Source organism: Arachis ipaensis, chromosome B09 (assembly GCF_000816755.2).
Source record: "Arachis ipaensis cultivar K30076 chromosome B09, Araip1.1, whole genome shotgun sequence".
NCBI classification, from domain to species: domain Eukaryota; kingdom Viridiplantae; phylum Streptophyta; class Magnoliopsida; order Fabales; family Fabaceae; genus Arachis; species Arachis ipaensis.
This window is the reverse complement of record NC_029793.2, coordinates 115,157,513-115,163,733: the sequence shown is the minus strand read 5'-3', so window position 1 is coordinate 115,163,733 and position 6,221 is coordinate 115,157,513. Positions and strand designations below refer to the sequence as shown.

Sequence of the window (6,221 nt, the reverse complement as noted above, 5' to 3'; positions counted from 1 at the left end):
GTTTCATATTTTCAACCTTATTTTTCTATTCTTTATCTAGTGGTCATCGTCGCTTCATCAAAAGATAAATTTTAAATTCTCTATTTTGTTTTATATAGCTCTCTATAACTCTATGTATCTTTCAATTTCATTGTTTCTCTTTTTGATATTTTCAATTGTAAATTTGAATTCAAATAATTATAATTTAGGTATTAATCTATTGTTTATTCTCTTCATGAATTTATATATTTTATTTTATTCTCAATTTAGTGATCCTTATTATTTATTTATTTATCTTTCGTTCTATTCTAATATATGTAATTATGTTGCATATAAATTTTTAAAGTGAATTGATAAATTTACAAATTTAGAATATATATTTTTTATTTTTAGAAATAGTAATGGAAAGTTATTTCAAAAGAAAGCTACCACTAGAATCTGAAGTCACTCCATTAGTCTCTTCTAATAAAAAGAAGTTCTTAGAATTCAATGTGGAAAGTCTGGTAGCTGATCCTGGACAACGACCTAAAATTTCAAATTATGATCCAAATACAGGGATGAAGTTAGACGAGCTTATTTGTAAAAAGGTCCTTGTCAACCAAGAGAACATGATTTTCCACAAACATATTTTGGAACTTCTCTCCATAGATTTAATACTGATTGGTTTGATGAATTTGGCAATTGGTTGGAATATAGTATTTCAAAAGATGCTGTCTTTTGTCTCTATTGCTATCTTATGAAACCTGATGGTGCGAATGGTGATGCTTTTGTAAAAGAGGGCTTTTCAAATTGAAAAAAGAAGGAGCGATTACAAACACATGTTGAAAATCATGATAGTGCTCATAATCAAGCTCGAAGAAAATGCGAAGCACTCATGAAGCAAAAGCAACATATTGAAGTTGTTTTTCAAAAGTATTCAGACCAAGCTAAAAAATATTACCGAACTCACTTAACAGCAACAATTGAGTGCATTAGGTTCTTCTTGTGACAAGGATTGGCTTTTTGTGGTGATGATGAATCGTACAATTCAAACAATCAAGGTAATTTTTTGGAGCTTCTTGACTTTCTTGCTCAACATAATACAGAGAATGATCGTGTTTTCAAAACTGCTCGTGGAAACCTTAAACTAGTAGCACCTAAAATTCAAAAAGATATTGTTAGAGCTGCTGCAAGTGAAACTACTAAAGTTATTATTGATGATCTTGGAGATGATTTATTTGTTATTTTAGTTGATGAAGCTCGAGACATTTCTGTTAAAGAGCAAATGGCTGTTTGTTTGCGGTATGTGAATAAAGAAGGGATTGTAATGGAGCGATTTCTTGGCCTTGTCCATGTTTCTAGCACAAATGCGTTGTTGTTAAAAGTAGCTTTGGAATCTTTATTAGCAAAGCATAGTTTAAGCATAGCAAGAATACGTGGACAAGGTTACGATGGAGCTAGTAATATGCAGGGAGAATTTAATGGCTTAAAAAGTTTGATCTTGAAAGAAAATGCTTGTGCTTTTTATGTTCATTGTTTTGCTCACCAACTTCAATTAGCACTTGTGGTTGTTGCAAAGAAATAGGTCAAAATTGCACTACTTTTTAATTTGCTTGCTAGTTTGTGTAATATTGTTGGAGCTTCTTGTAAACGTAAAGACATGCTTCATGAAAGTCAAATGCAAAAGACAATTGTTGCATTACAAAACATAGATGTTTCTAGTGGGCGTGGCTTAAATCAAGAAACAACATTGAAAAGGGCAGGTGATACTCGATAGGGCTCAAATTATGGTACAATACTTAGCTTGATTTCTATTTTTTCTTCCGTGGTAGAAGTTCTTGAAGTGATTGAGGAAGATGGAAATAATCCTAAACAAAGAGCTTAAGCATGTCAATTATTGAATCATATTCAATCTTTTGAATTTGTATTCAATTTACATTTGATGAAAAGTATATTAGGAGTTACTAATGAGTTGTCTCAAGCTCTACAAAGAAGTGATCAAGACAATATAAATGCTATGACATTGGTTAAAGTGTCCAAGCAACGATTGCAAAGTATAAGAGACGATGGTTGATCTTCTTTGCTCAATGAAGTTTCACTATTTTGTGATAATCACAATATTCTTGTTCCAAATATGAGTGACATATTTATAACACCAGGAAGATCAAGGTGCAAAATTCAAAAGGTCTCAAACTTGCATCATTTTCAAGTTGAATTATTCTATCAAGTGGTTGATAGACAACTTCAAGAGCTCAACAATCGTTTTACAGAGGTAAATACTAAGCTACTTCTTTGTATAGCTTGTTTGAATCCAAGTGACTCGATTTTTGCATTTGATAAAGAGAAGTTGCTTCGTTTAGTTGAATTTTATCCACATGAATTCTCTTCTACTCAACTTTTGGCACTTGATAGTCAACTTGAGAATTTTATATTGGATATGCGTCTTGATGATCAATTCTCAAATATAAATGGAATCAGTGGACTATCTCAAAAGTTAGTTGAGACAAAAAAGCATATTGCTTATCCATTGGTATTTCTTCTGTTGAAATTAGCTTTGATTCTACCTGTGGCAACGGCATCAGTTGAGAGAACATTTTCTGCTATGAATATCATAAAGAGTTGACTTCGTAATCGAATGAGAGATGAGTGGTTGAATGATTGTTTGGTTACATATATAGAAAGAGAAACATTCAATCAAGTTGATAATGAAACAATTATTCAACATTTTCAAAATATGAAAACAAGAAGAGAAGTACCGTCAAGATTTGAAGCGAAGAAAGTTAGCGGCTAATGTAATTTTTGATTTTTTTATTTGAATAATTAATGTAATTTTTTATTTTTAGAAATAATAATGGAAAAATATTTTAAAAGAAAGCTACCACTAGAATCTGAAGTCACTTCATTAGTCTCTTCTAATAAAAAGAAGTTCTTAGAATTGAAGCGAAAAAAGTTAACGGCTAATGTAATTTTTAGTTTTTTTTTTTGTATTCGAGTAATTAATGTACATTTTTATATTTTTAAATTTAAATTAATATATCTTTTGATAGTAATGTGTATTATTTTTGCCCCTCCCCCAACATAAATTTTCTGGGTTCGTCACTGGCCACTGCCTACTACCCGAGACCACAATCACATTTACACACTTCTCGTTCATAATTCACACCTCTCAAACTTTTTTTATCTCCAAGTTACTACTCCTACCTGTCTTTTGCTCACCACTTAACATACAACTGAGATTTAAAGGCTAAAAGTGTGAAAATAGAGGTTTAGAGGTTCAAAATTACATTTTAAAACACAAAACCCACTTTGCTGATTTCAGGGGTCACGCGTGCGCGTGGGCATGTTTTTCATGCTCGAGTACGCAAGCACCCTACTCGCGTATGCGAGATGCCCAAACCGTAGAGGTTGGTCGTGTCGTGTGCAGTGGTCGCATATGCAAGACCTGCAGATTAGCAAAAAAAATGCTGAATGCTGCAAAATTTCAGCCTTGCCCTCCGAACTTCCGACGCACATAACTTTTTTATATTAAAATATTTTTCATCCATTTTTCGAACAGCGTATACTTCACGGACCCAATTTTTATCTGAAATAAGCTTGAAATAATTTGAGAGTCTAGAAGCCAACTTATGGCTAGCCGAATTTTGGCCAAAAACTAGTTTTTTTACAAAATCTTCCAAATATCTATTTTCACAAAACATAACTCATTAACCATATTCACACAGCCATATCCTACACTAAAACATACCATATCACAACCACACATCCCCACATAATTCCATATCCAATCATATCTCAATTTTAAATAATTTTATTCACAAGAGTTTACATTCATACTTAATACAATAATCAACATTCAATATTATTACATAACACCATCAACATCATCAATACATAAGCTTTCAACACTCTTCCACAAATAATCATTATCCATATCAAATATTATCATCCATCATTCAATATACAACTCAACCACTCAACTCAACAATACTAACAACAAGTACTTATATGTTCACTAATCAAATCAACCACCGACTTCAATCCAAGCTTACCATATGGTCATCTAGCCTAAACTTTCACAAGACATTATATATTAAATACGAAAAACCAAAACTATACCTTAGCCGATTTTTCGAAAAACCCGGAATACCTCAAGCATTTTCGCACCACAAGCTTATCAACATAGCCCCTCACTAAGGAACCTAGCTTCCAAAATTGATCTCAAGCACCCATATCCTCAAATTAATTCTACCTCTCAACCAATTTCCAATCTAACAACATAATTACCACTTTAATTAACATAGAATTCTCTAACTCAACATTTCACAAGGAAATTGAGGAAGCTTACCTTGTCCACAGCTCAAGTGAGCTAAACCCAACAAAACTCGCAAGCTAACTTGAACCTAAACACTGAAATTAAATAAGATTCAACATGGATACACATTGAATTTTAAAATTGGAGAAGAGAAAATTGAAAAGAAAAATGTGGCTTTCTTACCAAATTAACTACTGGACTTTGTAGAGCTCGATGTTGCGGGTGTGTGCTGTGATCAGAGTTCTGGATTAAAAGTTATGTGAGATTGAATTTTAGGTGAGGGTTTGAATGTTCCCTTCTCTTCATGCAAGTTCCAGCGGGCTCTATTATTCTTGGGGAAGGAATGGCTGATACTTACTTAACTTGATGGTGAGTGGGTTGGGCCTAAAATGGGCCTGGTTTAACTCGTTCAGCCTAATCTTGGGCCAAATTCTTTAAAATTAGTGTCTAAATTCATATTTTAATTTGCTCAATATTATTTTACTATAAAATTTATATTTCTAATTTTTTTACTAAAAATTAATTTATTAACTAATTATTCGTTAATTTTACAAGTTTCACACATCCATTATATGCATATGTGTATTTTGTTTGATTGTGCATTAATTAGGCTTGCCTATGTGATTTTTATATTATGCTTACCTACTATATTTGCTACCTGATGTATCTGTTCCTACTTGTATTTGCTTTGCTTGTGTTGCTTGTCTGTGCACCAGAGTATTAGATGATTGGAGGAAGAAGGAAATTAGGGGTTAAGTTAGAAAGGAATTTGAAATAAGAACCTTAGATAACTTACCCTATTTATGGTTTTTAATTTATAAGCTTTAAGATTTAAATCTGACTGTCAGAGTTCTAGGATCGCCTTTAGCTTTCCTGGGACCTTATATATTATATATGTGGGCACCATTACCATACTGAGAACCTCCGGTTCTCATTCCATATCTATGTTGTTGTTTTCAGATGCAAGTCGAGATGTGCCTCGGTGAACGTCTGGAGGTTCCTATGGCAAGCAAAGTTGGGAAGTTATATTTTAGGGTTATTTGTTATGTATTTTCTATTCATAGACTCTCCTATGTATATATATGATGTTTAATCCTCTTAGAGGCTTTTTGGAGAACTAGATGTTTTCTTTATACATGTTGGGTTACTTTGGGATATATGCTTATGCTTATATATGTATTTATACTCCAGCCAGCCTTAGCTTCACAGGCTGCATCTAGAGCTTGATATTCTGTATTTTTGGTTCTCGACTCTTTGTATATACTCATGCGTTATCCTTATCTTTTCTCTGGTGTTACGTTTTCGAGTATAATGCACTTTTCTTTTCGTGGTTTTTGTTTAAACTTTTCTTCAAGGCTCCTAGTTACAAATTTCTTCAACTACATATACGTATATATTTATTTTTTAAAGGTCGTAATATCACACTACCTCTATTTTACGGCTTAAACATAAAGCTCTGTGTGGTAGGGTGTTACATCTGTCTCTCCCTCGCTAGAAGCCGATATCGCCGATTGTTCCTCCTTCCCGTCGCGCGTTTGTCGTCGGCCACGTGTCTCTTTCTCCCTCGCCGAAAAGAAGGTCTAATATGTGCTCCCTTTGACGGGCTGCTTGGCTCACCATCCACTATCCCTGCACGACACTCATATACAATGACCATCCACGTAGCATACACAGTAACCATCCGATTACAGAGAGAACTGAACATCCCGCAATTGGTAATATTTTATGCCTAATCGAATACGATAAAATAACCATCCAATTACTCATTAAAACTACCATTTGCATACATAGTGAACTGAATATAGGTGGCTTAGGCACGACCGACGGGGGTGCAGCGGCCAATGGTTGCGGTAGTGGCGGAATCGGGGGGTGCAGTAGCCAACGGTTGCAGTTGTGGCGAATCGAGAGGTGCAGCGGCTCGGTGAAGTACGGAAGGGGCTGCGGAGGGATC

General features: G+C 34.0%; 1 pseudogene; it reads left to right on the top strand.

The window, feature by feature from the left end:
* LOC110266915 lies at positions 381-1,637 on the top strand (annotated as a pseudogene).